Raw genomic sequence first — 24,462 nt, 5'->3', positions numbered from 1 at the left:
TGATACTGGTTGATTGTGCTATAATTTAATATTGCTCACTGTATATGAAATATTCTTTATAATTAAAAATTATTTGAGTTAATGGTACCTTTGTCTGGGATTTAAAGAATCTAATCACTCCAATTTTCAGGTTCTATACATCTGGAGATTTTTCCTTTCTTTGAACATAGGGATAATGGCCTAGGGAACACTTCTTTAATGATTGTAGGACATCAAGTATTTAATATTTAACCACTTAACCACTGTCTCTGAGAGAGCCTCTTTTTGGCAATGGTGTTTGGTACCAAAACCATAGGAAAAATGCCATTAAAATGGATGGACGTCTATTGTCTTTCCCTGTTCATTTATGTAAGATGAGCTGCCTCTGTTGTGAGGACAGGGGTGTGATTAACACACCAGAAGTCCCTGTCTAGACTCTACTGTGTGCTAAGAATGGCGAATGTACTTCACGCTCCTTATCTCATTTAAATTTCACAGCGACTTTGCAAGGGAGGTATTATACTTCCCACAGAAAACTGAGCACCAATGAAGCCATATAATGTTCCCAAGGTTGGTGATCTTAGTGAACTGGCAGCTGGACTCAGTGCCAGATCTGCCTGCACTCCAGAGCCTCACGCCCTTCACTACAGAGTGTGGCTGGCTGCCTGCTGACTAGTCCGGCTTCATTTTGTAGAGAACTAAAGTTACAAGGATTTAACAGACTTTGTAATGCAGTGACATGTTACGATTTACAGAGGGCAAAATGCAGCCCTGAGGACTGAAGTGACTGGCCCTAAGCTGATTATTAAGGGGAAAAACTGGACTTAGACCGAAGCCGTCTTACCTTCGTTCAGTGGTTGGCAAACCGCGGCTCCTGAGCCACATGCGGCTCTTTGGCCCCTTGAGTGTGGCTCTTCCACAAAATACCACGTGCGGGCGCGCACGTACAGTGCGATTGAAACTTCGTGGCCCAGGCGCAGAAGTCGGTTTTCGGCCTGGGCGGGTCTATTTTGAAGAAGTGGTTCGGAAGTGGGGGTGTCGGTCGGTCGGGCGATGGGAGACGCGGTGCAGGTGGCAAAAGTACCTACTTGAAGCATAAAGTTACCTGTATTTTTCCAACCAGCTGCAAATCCTACAGGTATTTTTGTCATCAACTTAAGAATTGTAATTCTTTTGTGTTGGTGGCTTTATTATTATGAAATGAAACTTTTTTTAGGTGCCCTGTTTGACATGGCTACAAAGAAGAAGCAAAAAAAAAACAAAACAAAAAACAATGGAAGATGAAAACCGTGAATTTAAAGTCGAATGGACTGAGACTTTCACGTTTATTCAAAACTTAAATGGCTTTCCAACCTATCTTATTTGTCAGGAAAATTGGCGCATAACAAGAAATCGAATTTGGAGAGACACTTTACAACTAAACACGTGTCATTTAGTACTAAATATCCTGTCGGTAATGCAAGGAAGAAAGCAGTTGAGGAACTTCAGAAGAATCAAGAAAAATCAAGTTCTGTATTTAATTACTGGATGCAATCTTCCAACAATGTTAATATTGCAAGTTTTGTGGTTAGTCAAGAGATTGCTAAGAGAGGAAAACCATATACAGATGGTGAATAAATAAGTTGTTTTATAAATGCATACCAAGAGCTATTTCGGGATTTTAAGAACAAAGCAGATATTCTAAAAAAAAAAATTAAAGAGTTACCATTGTCTGCTAAAACAATGAAAGATAGAACAGTCAAAATGTCTTTGAATATAACCAACAGCAAGTCGAAGATCTTAAATTGGTTTCAGCTTTATCAATAGCAGTTGACGAGTCTTGTGACATAAATGATACAGCGCAAGTTTCACTTTTTAAAAAAAATATATTTTATTGATTTTTCACAGAGAGGAAGGGAGAGGGATAGAGAGCTAGAAACATCAATGAGAGAGAAACATTGATCAGCTGCCTCTTGCACACCCCCGACTGGGGATGTGCCCGCAACCAAGGTACATGCCCTTGACCAGAATCGAACCTAGGACCTTTCAGCCCGCAGGGCTACGCTCTATGCACTGAGCCAAACTGGTCAGGGCAGTTTCACTTTTTGTACGATTTATTTCACCTACAGGTCCTAAAGAAGAACTTTTAGGATTATTGCCACTCAAAGGTCAAACACGTGGAGAGGATATAGCAAATGCTGTAATTGAGTGCATTGGAAAACATCATATTCCACTCGATAAAATTGTCTCAATTTCAACAGATAGGTCGAAAAGTATGACCAGTATAAAGAAACGGGTTTGTTGCTATTTTGAAAGAAAAAATTAATCACGAGATACTTACTTACCATTGCATCATTCATCAAGAAGCGCTTTGTGCGCAGACATTTCTAGAAGAAATTTGCAAAGTTATGGAATTGGTGATTAAGATTATCAACTCCATTATAGCTAAAGCTCTTAATCATCGCCAATTTAAAGAATTTTTAGTTGAAATGGAGAGTGAGTACGCAGATCTTCTGCTGCATAACAAGGTACGTTGGTTGTCAAGAGGAAATGTTTTAAAAAGTTTCGCTTCCTTAACAGAAATTAAAGCATTTCCCCTTGAGAAGGGTGTTCACTATCCAGAACTAACAAACGATCAGTGGATCCAAAAATTTTATTTCCTGGTAGACGTTACTTTTCATCTAAATCAGCTTAATCGTAAACTACAGGGGAAAGGAAACACAGTTTTTTCGATGTTAGAAGTTATTTCATTCAAAAACAAATGATCTCTCTTTGCTCAAGATTTTGAAAGAGAAACTTTGATTCACTTTCCAAGCCTGTTGAAACATCGCCAAGAAAATAATTCTGATATTGACATTTGCTATTTCAAAACAACACTTTTAAATATGAGGGAAGCTTTTCTCAACAGGTTTCAGGAATTCAGAAACAGCAAAGTGATGTTAGCCTTTGTTAAAAAACCTCTCAATGCTACTGTAACAGAATTAAATTTTTCTCCCTTTAATATTGACATTGGCAACTTTGAAATGCAATTGCTGGATTTAAAAAACAAAGAACTGTGGAGTTCGAAATTTGAACGTCTTTGTGCTGATATAGAAATATTGGAGAAAAACAAATGTGGACTTAGCTCACAGCACAAGTGGTCTGCTTTGAAAGACCTGGAGAAGGAAGAGATGTTGATTTTAACACCTGGAATAGTATTCCTGACTCACATAATCAACTGAAACAACTAGCGTTTGCTGTTCTTTCCTTATTCGGGTCTACATATTTATGCAAACAATCATTTTCAAGCATGAACCGTATCAAGAGTAAATTGAGAAGTCGTCTTATTGATGAGAACCTGGAATCGTGCCTAAAATTAAAAACAACAACATACAAACCTGACTTACCCAACCTTTCCAAGGAGATGCAAGGCCATCGTTCACATTAGTGTTTGTCAGTCATTGTCATGATTTAATTTTATGGATATTATAAGGTAAATTGTAGGGAATTTAATTTTAACAATAAATAATATCATTATTAAGTATGATATCAAGTTTTATTCAACGTACCTATAGTTTAACTAAGACTTAAAACTATAAGTAAAGTTTCTTAATTTTAGGGAACGTTGTGGAGTGAAAGAAGATGTAGTGTCGAGGATTGAGAAAGGTATGTTGAGATGGTTTGGACATATAGAGAGGATGAACGAAAGGAGACAGGTGAAACAAGTATACAAGACGAGTGTGGATGGGAGAGTTGGAAGACATCGACCTCAGCAAATGTACCTCAATCAAATTGAGGACGTTTTTAGCAAAGGCCAGCTTAGGAGTACCCTAATTAAGTTAATAACAATGTACCTACCTATATAATTTAAGTTTAAAAAATTTGGCTCTTGCCGAAATCGGTTTGGCTCAGTGGATAGAGCGTCGGCCTGCGGACTGAGAGGTCCCAGGTTCGATTCCGGTCAAGGGCATGTACCTGGGTTGCGGGCACATCCCCAGTGGGAGGTGTGCAGGAGGCAGCTGATCGATGATTCTCTCTCATCGATGTTTCTAACTCTCTATCTCTCTCCCTTCCTCTCTGTAAAAAATCAATAAAATATATTTAAAAAAAATTTGGCTCTCAAAAGAAATTTTAATTGTTGTACTGTTGATATTTGACTCTGTTGACTAATGAGTTTGCCGACCACTGCCCTAGTTCAGCATTCTTTCCAGCACATCACATTGATGGAATGAATCAGTTTTAGACACTGGGGATAATCTTTTTTATCCCTCTTTCCTATCTTCTGTGTGGTGTTTGGGCCATCCAATAACTACCTAGAGCAGGGCTGGGCAAACTTTTTGACTCGAGGGCCACAATGGGTTCTTAAACTGGACCGGAGGGCCGGAACAAAAGCATGGATGGAGTGTTTGTGTGAACTAATATAAATTCAAAGTAAACATCATTACATAAAAGGGTACGGTCTTTTTTTTTTTTAGTTTTATTCATTTCAAACGGGCCGGATTCGGCCCGCGGGCCGTAGTTTGCCCACGCCTGACCTAGAGTGAGCAATAGAAAAGAATGACCTGGTACAATAGTTTAAATGAATCACATACTGAGAAAGGAAAGAGAAAGGAAGCTAACCACATAGGCTGCTCACTGTCACTTTAATATCACCCAGTGCAAACCTCCAATCAGTCCTTCAATTAGCCGACATTCACTGAGCATCTTCTATGAGCCAAGTACCAAGATAGCTGCCAGACACCAGAAATAAGTAATTGCCAATAGGGGACTCACAGTCAAATGAAAGGAACAAACACGTAAACAACACTACATCACAACACGAGTCCTATAAGCACACTGTTATGGGTCTACAGGAGGAAGAGCAACAAATCCCACCTGGGAGAACCACAAGAGGCCCCACTGAGGAGAGGCGCTCACGTCCGCCAGGCTTCAGCAGGGCAATGCTGCCTGTGCTGTACTCTAGTCCTTTTCACAGTGAAATGCGCATTCTTAAATTCCAACTTGTACACACAAGAGGATCATAAGATAACCCAGAAACCAGAAATAGTAATTTTTTGGAAAACAATTACATCATTTTGGATAATAAGGAACAGAGATGTGGATTACTAGAAGATTGTGGTGAATTTAAATTCTCTAGAAGAATTGAGCAGCAAATGAAAGCCTTATTTTAGCTTGGTTAAACACAAAGTAATTGGAATAGTTAAATTAGTATGCTAATTTAATTAAAATTTCAAAGCAAACATGTTAGCTAAAAGATTGACAGTTACACATAATCTTAAAGAGATTTCAATTTAAACATTTTTTTCCAATTAGAAATAGTGTTAATTTTAGGGTTCAGATATATTACACTAAACTCAGGAAAAAATTAAGATCTAGGAATAATTAATATTCCTCTGTTATTCCTGATAGATTATGGAATTACATATTTTTAAAGTTTTAGAGGAACAGAAAATGGAATTGATTATTTATTACATCTCAGAATTGGGAAAGACTGTTTACGTTAAAACATAGTATAAGATTGCCCCGGCCAGGTGGCTCAGTTGATTGGAGCATAGTCCCATACACCAAGTTAAAAGGTAGTATAAGATTGAGAGGAAAAAATGCACAAATTTAACTAAAAATAAGAGTTTCCTGAAGTAAAATTAAGAAACACCAAAAGAAAAAAAAGGAAAAAAAAAAGGAACACAATCAAAGTATAAGACAAGCTCTATCACAGTGGGAAATAATTACAGCAAATAATTATATAAAATTAATTATATATTAAATATAATTATATATAAAATTATATAACAATCATAAAAAGTGATAAGAAATTCTCTAACACCCTGATAGATAAATAGATGTGTTAGTCAGATATCACTACAATAATACTGCATAACAAATCCCCCATACCCAGTGGCTTCCAACAGCAGCATTTATTTTCCCGCATCTACTGGTCAACTCTGATTTGAATGACTGAGGTTGAACTGGGTTGGGTGACTGCTTCAGCTGCAGCCTGGCTCCAGGATGAAGATGAAGTTTATTCCCAGTGCGCCTCACTGCTCTATGATCAATGGTCACCAGGGGTGGTTCTCATGGTGATGATAAAAGTGCAAGAGATAAGCCAATCTAAGCAAACACAGTTGTCTGTTACCATTCTGTTGGCCAAAGCTGATTATATGGCCAAGCCAACATTACTGGGGAAGGGAATGGTATTCCACACACAGTGGGAGGAAAAGTGGAATTTAGTCATCTAAATGATCAAAATGATACAAGGAAATTAACTGGCAACCCACAAAATTGGAAACCCAGAATTAATAGACATATGAAAAATGATCAACCTCTTTAGTAATATAACAAATGGAAATTAAACCTGCATTGAGGTAGTACTTATTACTATTAACAAAGCAAGTTAATGTTAAATAAATCAAACTATTCAATAGTAAAAATTCCTCCTAACAAGAACAGCATGAGATTCAGAGGGTTTTACAGATGAGCTAAACTAGACTTTTTAGAAACAGAACATTTCATCTTATGTAAATTCTCCCAGAAGACTAAATGACTGGGAATATTTTTAATGTATTTTATGGCATCAAAATAAGAAAATAATAGTAGAGTGAAGGAAAATTACAGTTCAATCGCATTTTTACACATAGCTGTAAAAATCCTAAATAAAATATTACTAAACAGAATCTAACAGTGTATAAAAAAAGATAGCACACCGTAAAAAATAGTCCCAAATAGTAGAGATTAAATAAAAGAGAAGTTGTTAGCTTGGCTTTTCCAAGCTGGAGGGACATCTCTGCTTCAACAAATCATGTGGAGACCTAGATTCCTTCTACTTTGTTACAAGATCATTCCCTAGACCAGCAGTCGCCAACTGGTGGTCCGTGAGGTCTGAAAGGTTGGCGATCGCTGTCCTGAATTTGTCCTGTATTCATCTGAACGATCAAAGCTGGGCCACTCCATGTCAATGTTGAGAGCAATGCAATGTGAAGAAAAGCTGAGGTCAGGGAAAGCAGTATTTAAGTAGGAGCTACCTAGAAAGCTGCACCATCACTCCTGGGAGCTGTGTGCCCAGAAAGAGAAAGATAGAATTTTTAGAGATAATCAACAACCTGCTGCATTACGAATAACGCTAACAAAATGTGTGCCAGATCTATAGACAGAATGTCATAAGATCTTATTGGAGGACATTAAACAACACCCAAGAAAATGGAGTAATATTCACATTTTCAGAGAGGAATATGCAATATCATAAAGTTGTTTATTCTTTCCAAATTCCAAATAAAACCAAATGGAATTTTCATCGAAATTGATAGATTGGTTCTAAAATGTACACAGAAGAGAAAAGGGTAAAAAATAGTTAAGAAACATAAAGTAGATGGACTTGCTCTGGCTGACATGATGACTTACTATAAAGGTGTAGATTTTATGCATTGGATATTGGTATAGGGATAAACAGATTGACTAGTAGGACCAAATAAGGATTCAGAAAGAAGCCCGCATCCTTATGGAACTTTGATATATAACAGAAGTGGCATTGCAGATAATTGGGGGAAGAAGGAAGTATTTCATGTATGGTTCTGGAACATCTGAGTATTTACATGAATAGAATTGAAATAGGATTCCTGTCTCCTACAAAGCACAAACATCATCCAGTTGACTAAGTATGTAAAATATGAAAGGCAGAACTTTAATACTTTTAGAACAAAATATGAGAATAGCTTTTCAACTTTAGAATTTTTTAAACAAGACACAGAAACTCGTGAAAGAAAGAGCTGATAAATTTGACTACCTTAAAATTAAGATGTCTTCAAAAAATACCCTAAAGCAAATAAAAATCAAGTAACTCACTAGGAGAACATATTGGTAATGTATATAACCAACAAAGGATTAGTATCCAAAGTATGGAATGAATTACAAATCTGTAAGATAGATGACTATATACAATTGAAAACTGGGCAAAATACATTAAATGGTATTTTTCAGAAGATAGAAGAGATGCTTTGTTTTACTACTAATCAGGGAAATACTAAGTAGCACGACAGTTAGATATTATTCTATACCCACTAGCTTTCCAGCAATGAAAAGTCTGACCATATCAAGTGTTGGAGAGAATGAGGATAAATGGGATATCTTACTAGTATTTACTGCTGGTGGAAATGTATATTGGTATATCCAATGTTTCCACTGGTACATTAGAAAAATATTGGATATTTATCTTGAGTGCTTTCTTATACTTGAAGTGATTTTTATGAGATGTTCACATGGATTCATTATAAAAAAAGCTGAAAAAAACCCAACAGGAAAATGATGGAATATAATATAGCAGTGAAAAGGAATGAATTTCAATTATGTGCCATAGTGTAGATGACCCTTAGAAACATAGTGTTGAGCGAATAGCAAGTTGCAGCACTCCCTTACATGTGGTATCATTGTTATAAAGCTAACCCTAAGTCACTAATATATATATATATATATATATATATATATATATATATATATATATGACATTATTTTAAAAGAAAGACAAGAGAAAATGGGCATAAAACTCATAATTACCTTGGGGGTAGAGTGAGGAGGAGGGAAGGGGAACTGGGTAGAGGAGTTGCTTGTTGAAGGATAACAAGTTACTGGTTGGGTTATGGGTTTATGTGTGTTATTTTATTTAATAACATACATGTTACATATATTCTTTTGTGCTTTTCAATGTTATATTTAAAATATGATAAAGAAAAAGGAAATAAATTTGCTACTATTTATACGTATCAAATATGGAAACCATTTAAAGAAAATTAAAAGAAAGATGAAATAGCTTCTTTTCTACATTGATGATAGGAGTCTAAATTGGTGCAGCCTTTTTAGTTGGATCTGTATATCACATATAAGCCACAACATATATATGACATACATATACACAGATATACATATAGAATGTCCCGAAACAATGTATTCAGACTTTGAATGATTATTAAATCAGTGTTTATTAACATACAGTTCATTTTCAAAATTTAAAAGAATCTACAGAAATGAATAATTTTTTTTGCAAAGCCTATTTTTAAACTCATTACTGTTCTGGTCCAGGCACTGCTGATAACTTGAAGCAATGGAATTGCAAACATCAAGAATCATTTCATTCAGTATCTATGCACCCTCAATTTGTTAACTGTTGCTGGTTCTGTACCGTAAACTTTATCTTTTATGTATCCCCATAAAATGTCTAATGGATAAATTTTCTTTGTTCAGAGCTTAGTCTGGCTTCACCCTTTATTTCAAATCAGTTAAACCTGAAAAGCAGTGAAAATTAAGTGAGCTATCAGCTGTTAAAGTGTATATACATATTTTTGGGACTATATATATATATATATATATATATATATATATATATATATATTTCATAGCCTTGGTAATATTTTCTAACACAAGAATAGTTTTGGGGAAATAAAGGATTAAAACAACTTCTGATATTAGAAACATTTAATTAACTCCTGAAATTAGAAAAAAGTTATGAACACAATTAATGTTGCTTTTTGCTGTCCTTTGGATAACTTTCCAAATAAACTACCTGCACATGAGACTGTCTGCCCTGCGTTTAGAAGAACCCAGGCCATAATATCAATTTAATGCACAGCTAATGTGGGGTGTTGACTGGGGGTGGCAGATTAGGTCTTGGCTCACACAGGGTGAGATATGGGAACTAAGACCTTTGTACAAGGCTCTTAGGGCAACATCATTATAAAAAGACCCATCCAACAATAAAAGGAGCAAATATGATTTCAAAATAAAAAATTACCAAAATAGGAGGAAACTGCTGAGTGAAGGTGAGTAGAAAAAGCAAATAATATTGTTGGACCTTGAGAACTTTAGGTACTGAAATAATCAAATGTGAAAATTAGAAAGTGCTCCTAACAGGTTTACTGACATTAAAGAGAAAATTAAAAAATATGAGAAGAAAATAATGAGTATAAAATGAGCACACACATTTGAAAAAGAATGACGAGAATTTGAAGAAATGAAAACAAAAATGCTAAGAAATGGACAATCTCATTCATAATTACTTCAAAATAATAAACTACTCAGGAATAAATTTAACCAGGATGTAAAAAAACCTGTACTCAGAAAATTATAAGACTCTGAAAAAAGAAATTGAGAAAGATAGAAATAAGTGGAAACACACACTGTGTTTATAGAGGAAGAATTAACATCATTAAAATGTCCATACTACCCAAAGCAATCTACAGATTCAACCGCGATCTTGAGAAACAAGAACAAAGTTGGAGGAAACACCCAACCTAATATCAACTATACTACAAGGCCATAGTAATTAAAACAGCATGCTACTCACATAAAAACAAACATATAGATCAATGAAAGAGAATAGATAGCCCAGAAATACATCCACACCTTTAGAGTCAATTAGTATTTGACAAAGGAGGCAAAAACATACAATCAACTAAAGATAGTCTATTGAATAAATGGTGCTGGGAAAATTGGGCAGATGTGTGCAGAAGAGAAACTAGACCACCTTCTTATACCACACACAAGAGTAAACTCAAAGTGGATTAAAGACTTAAATGTTAGACTCAAAACCATAAAAATCCTAGAAGAAAACAGAGGCAATAAAATCTCAGACATTTGTCATAGCAATACTTTTGCAGATATATTTCCTCAGGCAAGGGAAACAAAAAAAAGAATAAACAAATGGGATACATCAAACTGAAGAGTTTTTGCATAGCAAAGGAAACCATCAACAAAATGAAAAGACAGCCCACTGATGGGAGAACACATTCGCCAGTGTTACACCTGATAAGGGGTTAATATCCAAAATTTATAAAGAACTTATACAACTCAACACCAAAAACCCCCCCAAATAATTCACTTAAGAAATGGGCAAAGGACCTGAATAGACACTTCTCCAAAGAGGACATACAGGTGGCCAACAGACATATGAAAAGATGCTCAAAGTCACTAATCACCAGAGAGATGCAAATTAAAACCACAATGAGATATCACCTCACACCTGTCAGAATAGTTATCACCAATAAATTAACAAACAAGTGTTGTCTGTTGCGGATGTGGAGAAAAGAGAATCCTAGTGCCCTGTTGGTGGGAATGCAGATTGGTGTTGCCACTGTGGAAAGCAGTAGGGAGTTACTTCAAAAAATTAAAAATGGAACTGCCTTTTAACCAAGCAATTCCACTTCTGTGAATATATCTGAAGAAAACCAAAACACTAATTCAAAAGAATATGTCCACCCCTCTGTTCATTGTAGTGTTGTTTACAACAGCCAAGATTTGTAAGCAAATCAGTAGATGAGTGGAAAAAACCAAAAACGCTGTGGTACATTTACACAATGAAATACTCTGCTGTAAAAAGGAAGAAAATTTTACCCTTTCTACAGCATGTATGGACCTTGAGAACATTATGTTCAGTGAAGTAAGCCAGTCAGAGAAAGACAAGTAGCATGATTTCACTCATCTATGGAATTTAATGAACAAACTGAACTACCAAGCAAAATAGAGAAAGACTTATTGATAAAGAGCAGGCAGACAGCTCTGGTGTATGAATGTGGGTGGGGGTGGGGTGGTTGGAGGTGGAGAGATTGAGCAAAAAGAAAAAAAGAGAGAGAACTCATGGACATGAACAGCAGTGTGGTGATTGTGGAAGTAGTGGTGAGGGGGGTGGAGGTGGAAGAGGGCATAGAGAGGATAAATGATGATGGAAAAATAAAATAAAATAAATTTAAAATAAAAAAATTAAAAGATACAAATTGTCTATATCAGGAATGAAAGACATATATCACTCTAAATCCTATAAATATTTAAAGGATATTAAAGAAATATTATAAACACAATTATGCCAATAAATTCAGCAACTTAGATGAAATAGACAAATTCCTTGAAAGACAGGTTACCATAATTCAAGAAGAAATAGATCATCTGAATAATCTTTTATATTAAAGAAATAAATTTGTAGTTAAAAACCATTTCCACATGAAGCGAACTCCAAAGCAACCAAATCAATAGGAAGATAGGTCTTAAAGGCAGAGGGAGAGGATGTTACAGGATGACAATTGGACTGACAGTGGCAGCAATGGAAGCCTGAAGAGAGAGTGACTGCTCACTCCGATGGATAGCTACTGTGTAAAGATGGAAGGAATTAAGACATGGTTAGGAAAAACAGCTGGAGAATGTTTCACTCCAACGAGCACTCACATAGGAAGTTTTGATGATGTTCTCCAGAAAGAAAGAAACTGGTCCCAGAAAAAGGATCTGAGATCCTAGAAGGCATGGTGAGCAAACACTGGCTATAAAGCAATAACCACACTGTTTAATTTGCAGAGTAAAAAACTCAATTGAAATACTATACAGTATCACGTAGATGTGCAGGGAATAATCAGAGCTTGAGTACTCAAAGGTACTTTATTGTTCAGGAGAAGCACAAAGGTATAGAAAATGAGAATTTCCAGATACTTGTGCACATTATAAGTTTAAGGATAACAACTGAGAAAAAAATAGGGTGTATAACTTCTATGACAGGAAATATACAACAATGGAAAATTTCCCTCAAAGGGAAGCAGAAAAGAAGAAACAAACAAACAAAAATGCAGAAATAGAAAGTACACAATTAGCCCTAACCAGGTGGCTAAGTTGGTTGGAGGTTCATCATGTACACCGAAAAGTTGTGGGTTCGATTCCTGGTTGGGGCACATACCTAGATTGTGGGTTTGATTACCAGTTGGGGTATGGACAGGAGGCAACCAATCGATGTTTCTCTCACATTGATGTTTCTCTCTCTCTCTCCCTTCCCCTCTCTAAAATCAATGGGTAAGCATATCCTAGGGCAGTGGTCGGCAAACCGCGCGAGCCACATGTGGCTCTTTGGCCCCTTGAGTGTGGCTCTTCCACAAAATACCACGTGCGGGCATGCATGTACAGTGCGATTGAAACTTCGTGGCCCATGCACAGAAGTGGGTTTTCAGCCTGGGCGAGTCTATTTTGAAGAAGTGGCGTTAGAAGAAGTGGGGGGTGTCGGTCGGTTGGGCGATGGGAGAGGAGGTGCAGGCGGGCTCCGGGATAGGCAGCGCAGGGGAGGCGCGCGATTCATGCACAAGTTGAGGATGGGAGAGTTGGAAGGGGTTGACTTCAGCGAACGTACCTCAATCAGATTGAGACGATTTTAGCAAAGGCCAGCTTAGGAGTACCTTAATTAAGTTAATAACAATGTACCTACTTATACAGTTTAAGTTTAAAAAATTTGGCTCTCAAAAGAAATTTCAATTGTTGTACTGTTGATATTTGGTTCTGTTGACTAATGAGTTTGCCGATCACTGTCCTGGGGTGAGGACAAAAAAAGTACACAATTATATGTCAAGAGTAGGTTCAATTATATAAGTAATTGATATAATTACATAATATTTATACTATAAGCAATTAAATGAGGTATATTTACAAATGAAAAGATAGGTGTTGTCAGATTGAATAAAAATAAGTGGATATTGCAAATTTGTGGGGGAACATACACTAAAGAAAACATGGAAAGGTTAAAAGATAGAAAAGATATGTGGCTATTACTAACCAAAAGGAAGCTTCTGTAGCAATATTTATATCAGAAGAAAAATATTTTAACATAAAAAGTAATAGTCACTATATAGTGAAAAAATATATAATTTACCAAAAATATATAACATTTCAAACCTTGTTTGCCCCTGATAACATAGCTCCAGTACAAGCAAGCAGTAGTTGAGAGAACTGCAAAGAGAAATGGACAAATTCAGCATCATAGTGGGGGATTTTACTATTCCTCTCTCAGTAACTGATAGCTCATGGAGACAAATATTAGAAAGGATATAGAATATTTGGACCAAAAATTAAAAAGCTTGGCCTAATGAACATACATAAAACCCAACATCTAAAAATTAGAAGATATACATTCTTCTCAGGAACATGGAGTATTTATGAATAGACCACCAAGCCAGTCTATAACAATTTTAAAGAGTGTATCCAACAGACCATGTCTTCTTGCCGCACTGTAAGTATGATAAGAAATGAACAGTAAAAAGATATCTCAAGCCCTAACCGGTTTGGCTCAGTGGATAGAGCGTTGGCCTGCAGACTGAAAGGTCCCAGGTTCGATTCCGGTCAAGGGCATGTACCTTGGTTGCGGGCACATCCCCAGTAGGGAGTGTGCAGGAGGCAGCTAGTCAATGTTTCTCTCTCATTGATGTTTCTAACTCTCTATCCCTCTCCCTTCCTCTCTGTAAAAAAATCAATAAAATATATTTAAAAAAAAATTATCTCAAAATTAAAGGCACTTGCAAATAACTCATGAGTCAAGAAAGAATTCTTACCATTTGCAACAGCATGGATGGAACTGGAGAGCATTATGCTAAGCGAAATAAGCCAGTCAGAGAAAGATAAATATCACATGATCTCACTCATTTGTGGAATATAATGAACAACATAAACTGATGAACAAAAACAGATCCAGAGACAGAGAGCCATCGATTAAACCGTCAAACCTCAGTGGAAAGGTAGGGGAGGGTGGGGGTAAGGGGGAGAGATTAACCAAAGGACTTGTATGCATGCATATAAGCCTAACCAATGGACACAGACACTGGGGGGCGGGGGAGGGGGGTGAGGGCATGAGTGAGGGGGTGGAGGAACAATGGGGAGTTAAGGACACATATGTAATACCTTAATCAATAAAGAAAAAAATGGGTAAAAAAGTAATTTTAAAAAATATATTTTATTGATTTTTTACAGAGAGGAATGGAGAGGAATAGAGAGTTAGAAACATTGATGAGAGAGAAACATTGATCAGCTTCCTCCTGCACACTCCCCACTGGGGATGTGCCCGCAAACCAAGGTACATGCCCTTGACCAGAATTGAACCCGGGACCCTTGAGTCCGCAGGCCAACGCTCTATCCACTGAGCCAAACTGGTCAGGGCAAAAAAGTAATTTTAATAGAAATTTACAATTTAATGATATTGAAAGCACCACACAGAAAAATGTATGAAAAATTTATTTGAAAAAAGGAAAAATGGATAATTAATGAGCTAAGCTTTCAACTTGAGAAGTTTGAAAAAGAACAATAAAATAAACCCAAAGAACACAGAAGAGAGGAAATAATAATCACAGCAGAAATTAGTAAAATTGTAAATAAAAAACAGTAGACTCAACAAAGTCAAAATACAGACAAATCTTAGGAAGAATGAAATAAGAGAAAAAGATTAATTAAGAAAAAATGGCACATCTAAACAACATTAGAAACAAATGAATGTAACTATACCTGTAGAGGTAGTAAGAAGTATTTAGAATTAATAAGAAAATATTCTAACTGACCTTATGCCAGTTGTGGAGGCTCCAGAGATTTGTAGCCCAGATTCCCCTGCAAGGAGGGACTTGTTGCCTCAGCTGGGGGCAGTGCTGTGAGCCTCACCTGAAGATACCCCCTCCCCCAAGAGCACACCTTCCCCAGAGAATTCACACCCAGGGACCGATGTGGGTGGGGACATAAAAATCTGGTCATTTAGCCCATCTTGGAATAGCTCTGACCATGTCATATATGCAGTGGTGTGCTTGTAAATGTTTAACACAGTGGTTCTCAACCTTCTGGCCCTTTAAATACAGTTCCTCATATTGTGACCCAACCATAAAATTATTTTCGTTGCTACTTCATAACTGTAATGTTGCTACTGTTATGAATCATAATATAAATATCTGATATGCAAGGTGGTCTTAGGCGACCCCTGTGAAAGTGTTGTTCGACCGCCAAAGGGGTCGCAACCCGCAGGTTGAGAACTGCTGGTAACACCTGGCTCCTTGGCGGGGGGGGGGGGGGGGGGGGAGGGGGGGACCCTGATTTGTAGTGTTTGCCAATTTCTGTGGTGTAAATACACATCCCATGGGTGACTTAAAGTTACAAAAGCAATACCATGAATGTGAAGTTGGAAAGAGATGCCCAATAGTACATTATCATATACAGGGTGGGGAAAAGTAGCTTTACAGTTGTTGGTATGTAAAATCTCTATATATAAAAGCCTAAGCGACTGTCCACCCATTTGACTGTCCAGCCAGTAGCTATGATGCACAGTGACCACCAGGGGGCAGATGCAGGAGCTGCCGAGCTGTGGTGACTTGGAGGTAGAGAGAGGAGGGAGCCTGATTTTGGGGTGCATCACCTGAGAACCACCCTCTCACAATCCGGGACCCCTCAGGGGATGTCAGAGAGCCAGTTTCGGCCGATCCCTGCAGGCCAGGCTGAAGGACCATACCAGTGCATGAATCTGTGCACCGGGCCTCTAGTAATATAATAATTGATAAATAATAATACAAGAATAAACTGTGTTTCATGTATTCACAACTGTAAACCTATTTTGCCCTACACTGTAGTATTGCTACCATATAGATATTTGAGTTGTAAAAAGACTCAAGAGCATATATAAATGTAGCAAAATAATGGAAGTGATTTGTTAACTTTGTTTTTAATATAATATATAGAAAATTGTAAGTTTAATCAATCTTCAATGATAGCTGTATTTAACAACTGGCTCACAAAATGCCTAAATATCTAACAACTGGCATTCTCAAGCCAGTACCAGCAGGCCCCGGCACACCACTCTGTCTGAGCCCCTGAGTAACCTGGGCCTGGCTGATGCCAGGTTGGGCTTGAATCACAATCCGGTTACTCCCACTGTCCAGTCCTGGTCTACTTCCCTTCCCATAGGCACTGATCCCTAATAAGATCCTGCTATGTGTCAGTCAGTTGCTATGTTCTGACTGTCTGTGTCCCCCCAGATTCAGCTGTTGAAACCTAACCCCCAATGTGGTGGTAGGTATCAGGAGGTGGGGCCGTTGGGAGGTGAGCAGGTCCTGAAGCTGGAGCCCTCCTCAGTGGGATTGGTGCCCGGAGAGCTCACTTACCTGTTTTGTCTAGGTGGTTACAGTGACAAGACAGCTGCTTAGAAAGCTGGCTCTCACCAGATACTAAGTCACTTGGCACTTTGATCCTGGAGTTCAAGCTTCCAGAACTGGGAGAAATAAAGGTCTGTGTATAAGTCACCCAGTCTAAGGTAGTTTTGTTACCACTGCGTGGATGGACCAAGACACTAGTCTCCTGCCGAGTGTCATTCATGACTTGCAACATTGCTATACCCTTTCTTCCTCTTTTACCCTGGGCATTTTAGCAATTTGGAGTTGCACAGGGCAGATGCCTTTGGCCACCGACATGCCAGTTGGGGAGGCAAGGGGGAAAGACTCCTGAGACCTGCCTTGGCAGCTGGCACCACATCTCCTTGGCTGCCCTTGAATCATAGCTCTGATGGCCCTCCCTTGGGAGTGGAACTCAAGTCAACAGTGGCCCCTTCCCCCAACAAAATGCTGCCACTGGGCACTGTATTTCTGCCTCAGTGTCTTTTCTAAAGCCCTGGTGAAGGGAAGTGCAAAGGAGTTAAGTAAGTCCCATCTACAGAGAATAAGAGCCAGATGGTCACCTCTCAGGCCCCATCTTTGAAATGACAATTCTGGGAGGGTCTTTGTAAGCTTCCCAGAGACCCTGCTATATTGAGTACTTGTGAATAGCAGTGACCTTTATATCACACCTTTTCATACTTTCCTGTCTCAATATTTCAACTTCATCACTCCTGCTTCCTGGGATGACCTCCCAAAATAACCTCTCCACCTCCAGCTCCTTCTATCAGGCTCTGTTTTGGGGGAACGTATATGAAGATACCTGCTGATCTTTTTTTATTTTCTCAAAAGAACACTCTACTCTTCTTTTATTTTCTAAATGCAAACATAACCAAATGTTAAAATGGAACTTGGAATATCTGCTGGGAACAGCGGATGACTATGCTAGTTTGGGACCTCTGAGAAGCAGATGCCAAGAAGGATTAGATGCGGGGAAAATACACTGAGAAAACACCTGTATAGGGTGCAGGAGGAGAAAGGAGGTTGGCAGGTGCTCGAGGAGAGCCTTCGGGTTGCCATGCAAGGCTGACACCTGTAAAAGGAGAGGGAAGGGAGGGAGGTGGGGTAGGAGGAGCCTCAGACCGCAGGGCAGAGCTGAGAGCCTAGGCAGGGTGATGGGGTGTTCTGGAAGAAACGCTGCCCATTATGGGGTTCCTGCATCAGGTGGAAATGGGCCAGTTCTGGCATTCCCACTATGCAAAGCCCTGGACTGGGGACAGCTGGGAACCTCAGCCTTGGTGTGAGCACTGTTTAGGAGGCTGTCAGTTATTCCCTCACGATTTGAGTGGCATGCCTCAGTGGCCACAGTGAGAGGTGTCTCCTCATTTTATTTTTAATTTATTTAAAAATATGTTTTCAGAGAGCTGGGGGGGCGGGGAGAGAAACATCAATGTGAGAGAGAAATATCCATGGGTTGCCTCCCATATGCACCCTGACCCTTCATATGCAGACCCGCATCTCTGGCCTGTGCCCTGATGGGGAATCAAAACAGCGAACTTTTGGGGCACTGGATGATACTCACATCAGCCAGGGCTCCACATTTTAATTAGAGGCATTGGATGATTTGCTTTGTAAGGGGTCGGCTGCTTTCTGCCCAAATTTAAGAAAAGGGGGGAGGGACCAAGGAGAAGATGGGTAGTGAGGATTATGAGGTGCCGTGAGGAACAGGAGGGAGTGTCCAGCCACGTCACACAAAGGAAGGGGTGCTTCTGGAAAACTGCTCCGAGACCTTGGCATGTATCACCTGCATTGGGGACATGCACGAGTTCAAAGATGGCTGCTTGATTTCTACACAAGAACCGTCAAGGAGGGAGGCTGGTCAGAGCTGCCTGTGAGCAGAAAATGAGGAGGGTATGCTGCTGTGACAGGGACCTGCAGGGATGTGGGTGAAGGTAGCAGGGTCTGCCTGCCAGGGCATGGTGACCCCGCAGAGGGTCTCTGTGAGGCAGGCCACCAGAGGAGAAGCTGCCTTGGAATTGAGGACCAGGGCCTGGTGCAGGGGGCATATCCATGCTGCCACTCTGGAGCTACCAACCTTCACAGAGCTAGCTGGGAAGATACAGAGCAAGGAGGAAAAACCAGACATTTCTCTTCCCCATGCAGGCTCTGAGCTGGGTCAGGCTGGGAGCTGACAGGGGTGGGGCTGGAGAGGTGAGGGGGAGGTTTTAGGGGGTTAGGAAGAGTTAGGGGAGGTAGCGGGGAGGCTTTAGTGGGATGGGACTGACATTTTGATTTGGAGTGGACTGGACTTTTTAATACCGAAGAATCAGACTGTTGATTAACACCTGAAAGTGACAGAAAAAGCTATGAAATCTGCCCTAGATTCTTCCAGCAGAGAAGGGAGAACTGATAGAATAATTTTAAAACACATTGGTTGGTGGAAAAGGGTGCTGTTTCATGACTTCCCTTCACCAAGCAGACCAACTTGTTAAAAAAAATTTAAATAGTATGAAATATTGCTTACCATGGCAGTTTGGAAAAAGACACGCCCTCCCCTTAAAAAACAACACCACCTAAACAGCGCAAGGACCAGTCCCTTTCATTGTCATAAAGACAAATGTTTATTCCACCGCCGCGGGGAGCGGAGGGAACAGCGCTCTCCGAACTCGCCTGCCTTTAAGGGAAACCTCCTCGGTGCACCCAGGAGGCCCAAGGGTCCCCAAGGGTCCTCGCGAGGTCATTCATCTATTTATTCCTCACAGCATCACATCAAGGCTCTCAGAACCCCGCAGACAGCGCCAGGCACACTTACATAAACCCGATTCTAGAAAGAAGCGCTAGCCTTTCCCGCAAACATTTCAGGAGATCAACTCTAGGCTCCTTGTGAATCCGGAACCTTCCCGTCCTTCCAATTCTTCCCACGGATGAACCCCAATTCCTCCAGCTGCTCTTAACTCACTTGGGGCTCCCTCTTCTGTTTTAAGTGGAAAACAGCAGATCCACGCTCGCGTACCCCTCCCCTGTCGCCGCCACCCTCTGTCTTCCTCCTTCCTTCCCTCGGGATGAGGGGGGGGGGAGGGGGGACGCTCTGGGACCGCCGTGGGCAGCCCCACGCAGCGCCCCCGGCCCGCCCTGAGCTGGAGCAGGCGGCAGAGGGCGCTGCGGGGCCCGGCCGGGGGCTGCGGGCTGCGGACCGCGGGGCCAGCAGGAGGCGCCGGGCCCCGGCGTGTGCATCTCCCGGCGGCCGCCGAGGGGCGCGCGACACTGCCGCCCGCGTCACCCTCTCCCGGGGCCCCGCTCGCCGCCCGGCGGCTGTCACCGCGGATCGCACCTCGCTGGCAGCGCGGGCTGCGCGACGCGCTCGGGGATCGGGCTTCGCCGTCACCGCCCCGCGGCTTCCCTTTGTCCGCGCAAGGCAGGCGGAGGGGCAGTGCGAGCGGCGGGCGGACAGCACCCCGACGTCCGGTGGGCGCCCCCGCGTGCGTCCCGCTGCCCGGTACTGGAGCGGGCGGCGGCCGGCGGGCGGCGCTGGGAGCGCGGGAGCGGGGCGGGCGTGCGCGGGGGCGGCGGCGGCGAGCCGGTCCCAGGTGCGGGGGCGTCTCTTGCGCCTCCACCTGCGCCACTTCTGCCGGCTTCTCTTGGCAACTTTGTCGCCCCTTTTTGCGGACGTCCTCGGCCGGCCAGCGGAGCCCAGACCTGTGGTTAAATAGAAAACGAGCTGGATGAGGAGGCAGAGGAGGAGGGAGCGTGTCGGAGCCGGTCCGGGGTGAGACTCTCATGGAGGCAGTGGTGGCTTCTTGGGCATTTTCCGTGGCTTTGCCCCACCCAGGTGAGCGCATCCCTCCGCACAGTCGGGCAGAGCGGGCTGGGCTCTGGTCCTGCCTCCTAGACCTGCGGGGAGACAGGTGCCGGAGTTGGGGCGGGATTGCAGCCCAGCCTGGCAGCGGGCGTTGATCTGCCTTTTCTGTCACCGTGATGCTCACGCTGGCCTGCCACCTCCCCGCCGGCCAGGGCCCAGGTTTGCAGCTCAGTAGGCACCTCGCATGCTGCCAGGTTAAACATGCTCCGTCTTGGAAAGGATGGTAGGTTAGTTAGCCGAGTCACCGCCTACCCCCAGCTTTGGATAATTTGTTCTGTGTCTTCGCCTTAATTTAGTCAGAATGTGTTATTTCCTTTGAGGTTTATAATGGCAAAACAGCAAAGCGGGTTGCTACATCCTTTTTTTTTTTTTTTTTTTTTTCATTCGGAGCTCGTGCACAGAAGGAATTTCAGGCACACAAGTGATGTTACTACCAGTCTATTTTAAATACAAATACGGAAAGAAGTACTCTTGGCAGGACACCAAAGGCGCCTGTACTCTGTTATGTAAGGGCTTTAACACATATTTTGCTCATTGGAAAGTTATAGGTGTGAGAGGTTGACGATAAATGAGAACCGTCATTTCTGCTTTAACCCAAAACTTTACTTGAGGATAAGCAGGGTCTTAGCGTGAGACATCCATTAAGATAATATAGGGCCTTTGCTTTGAACTGATTAGGTAGAATTGCAAAAACAGTGACCAATAAAATAGGGTTTTTTTTAAAGGCTAAAGAAAGTTGGTGAATTTTTTTTTATTACGATAGTAATAAAAAGGATCCCACAGATATCCTTTATGGCTTTCAAACTATAGAATGATATTTTATATCTGATGGAAACTAATTATGAGCTGCCACTTATTAAAAATCTCCCCGCAAAAATTTCTCCTCTTATTTTTTCAGGTACGAAGAAGGAAAAGTAGAAAGCATCAGGTATACTAATGTCTAGGCATCCCCTTTTTGTGCGCCACCCCAATATTTCATTCTAATTGGTTTTGGGTGGTGCTGTGGCATTTGTAATGTTAAAAGCTCTGCTGGTGATTCTAGTGTGCAGCCAGGGGTGAGACCCATTGTATCGCACTGTTGTTGTTGTTGTTTTTAATTTGTCACTTTGTAGTCCCAGGTGTGGCTACAGTGGTTTAAGGAAAGTAAAAAAATAAGTGGTTAGAAATATGGGGAGAGAAAATTGGTATTGGAAAGATGTGTTAAAGAATTATAGCATGTACATTTTTGTATTTTGTCTAAGTATCTTTCTTGATTTTATAAAAAACAAAACAAAATCAAGAATGGTTGATGTTTATTAGGGACCTGTAATTTCATGTAGAATATGGAGGGGCATCCTAAGGGGACATTTTTTTTGTGCAGAGGTTACAGGGAAGTTGAATAGCAGTGTCAGGAGATTCCTTTATGTTAACATGAAAAGATAAGCAAGTCATATTAAAGATTATTTTTTTCACCTAATTCAAAACTTATTATCTTAATGTATACTACTAAATTAAGTGGAGAATGCTTCGATTGTTTCTGAGATCGGAAATAAACCTGGCTGCTGCATCAGTGTTTCCCAACTACCTTATGTAATTCCACATACCCCAGTCTGGGAGCAGATCTTATGGATGGTTTATGAGGCTTATGTAAGAACTCCGACTCTGCTTTGTATTCCGTTAAACTCTCTCTTTTGGCTGTTACATAATTGACACAGTATTAGATTGTGAGAGCCTAGACAGGGGAGAGGGAAACAAACCCAGCCCAGCCCACAAATTCATAATGAGTGTTGCCATCAAGTAAGAGGGAACAGCAGGGATGGAGGTTTGTGAAAGAGAGATAAGAATAGTATCTAGATGACTGATATAATATAAGACTGTTATACTTAGCCGGTTTCTACAGATTTCAGTGCTGCGGTATAAACCTCTCCAATCTGTTATATTGCCTAGTCGAGGTGAATTGACTGGAAAGCTAATGAATCTTAAGTTACAGGACCCCTCACCCAGGCTACTTCCAAGCGCCTGAGCAGGCCACTAGCAACATGCTCACATGGTGATACCTAAGTTTGTGTTTGTAATTTTGGATTCTTTTTTAAATGAGGCGGTTACTACTTATTTAAAAAAGCTCTTCCACTCACCACCCATTATATAAACATAAGGCTCCTGGAACCCTGAATCCACCCTGCCTTCAAATTACATTCAAATATTAACTTATACAAGTGCTTTTTCTTATTTTAATGTCTGTAGTCTTATGAAAAGAAAAATAATTCTAGTCAGTATTGTAGCTGGCCTGTGGAGAAAATGCAGATTGCTATCACCTAGGGCCGTGGTTGGCAAACTGCGGCTTGCTTGCGAGCCACATGCGGCTCTTTGGCCCCTTAATTAGGAGTACCCTAATTAAGTTAATAACAATGTACCTACCTATATAGTTTAAGTTTAAAAAATTTGTCTCTCAAAAGAAATTTCAATCTTTGTACTGTTGATATTTGGCTCTGTTGACTAATGAGTCTGCCGACCACTGATCCTAGGGCTGTGTGGAGATACAGAGATCAGGTATTTACCTGGAGAACCAACTCCACAGAAGCAGGACTTTTTTGATCTGAGTGTAAAGCTGGAGGTAGAGAAGAACTGAGACAGGACTGGGGAAGGGAGGAAAGTGAGTTAAAGCTCTTCCACATCTTAGAGGTGGGCTGCCGAGGGGAAAGGAAGACAAAATTACCCAAAGATGCTTCATTAATAAAAAGTTAATAGGAACATTAGCTCCACAGGAGATCTTTCTGTAACCTCCTTAGCCTCTGTCTCTAATAAGAATTTTAAACAGTGAGCAAACTCAGGTCTGGAAATTATCCTGCAGAAAACAAACGCAGGTTGGGCAGGAATAGGATAAACAATGGGTTTGTTCCCATCAGCAGCTTTTATGAGTAAATGAGAGCCATATTCTGTTCACCACAGGCATGCTTAGAAGGAGTTGTTGAAGAGTGGAGGATTTTCTCTGAAATGATTTCTACTTACATATGAATTTGGATGTCTTCAGATCTTATTATCTTGACCCCTGTTCCGCCAACCTTTACACCCCATACATCCATCCATCCATCCATCAATCCATCCATCCATCCATCCATAGAGACTCTCTCCTTGATCACACTTTAGTCAGGTTCCTCTGAGCTCTCTTCTTGACTAGAGCTGAACCTTGGCCTATAAGAACGCCAACTTTCATAACAGCCCTTTCCACCCCAACAATAAGAGACTTGGAAAAACTCCAACAGGGCTTCTCACAGCCTAAGGCCATGTCCCTGGGATGACCCAGGCCCCCTTGAGTTCCTGTTTGGAAAAATCTCAAGACTGCCAAAAGAACTTACCCTTTGTTCCAGCCAATACCTGATGATAGGCCCCCCTCCTTTTATTAAGCATTTATTAGAATAATTTAGAATTATAGCCCTTTCTCTTCCCTTTTAACATGTATGTGTGTCTCCTACAACCCAGGAGTGTCTTTCTCAGGGACCTGACAGCCATTCCTTTGAAATGCAGTCGTTAGGAATGAGAGGGCCTGCCTCCCATCCCTGTGGGAGGTTAGGAGCCTAACTTTGACAAATGCCAGTTAGCACACTCAGTGAGCCTAATCACACTGACAGTGACCAACTACCCGACCAGTCCTTTGTAATTCTCCATTTCCTTGACTCTGAGCTCTCCACCTGTCACCTCCTTATCCGCTCATTCTTCCTTTAAGGTGCCCATTCACCTCTGCATGGATTGAAGTTGAGCTCAGTTCTATACTTTAGTTCTTTCCCCTAATGC

The 24,462-nt window shown here is 40.8% G+C and overlaps 1 protein-coding gene and 1 pseudogene across 3 annotated transcripts in view; one reads left to right on the top strand and one right to left on the bottom strand.

Annotated features, from left to right (window-relative positions):
• The window catches only part of LOC308513827 (cyclin-Y-like protein 1), a 118,827-nt pseudogene that overhangs the window by 41,235 nt on the left and 53,130 nt on the right, over positions 1-24,462 (bottom strand). The gene's annotated exons all lie outside the window — the stretch shown is intronic.
• MTUS2 (microtubule associated scaffold protein 2) overlaps positions 20,420-24,462 on the top strand; it is a 503,374-nt gene continuing 499,331 nt past the window's right edge. Inside the window, exon 1 of one of the 2 annotated variants that reach the window (XM_081083596.1) lies at positions 20,420-20,661. The gene's annotated coding sequence lies outside the window, so the exon portion shown is untranslated. The remainder of the gene's footprint in view (positions 20,662-24,462) is intronic. The other variant, XM_081083595.1, reaches the window with a different exon arrangement.

Source organism: Myotis nattereri, assembly GCF_964212035.1.
Source record: "Myotis nattereri genome assembly, chromosome: 2".
In the NCBI taxonomy this organism is placed as follows: Eukaryota; Metazoa; Chordata; class Mammalia; order Chiroptera; family Vespertilionidae; genus Myotis; species Myotis nattereri.
This window is presented reverse-complemented; position numbering and strand designations above follow the sequence as displayed.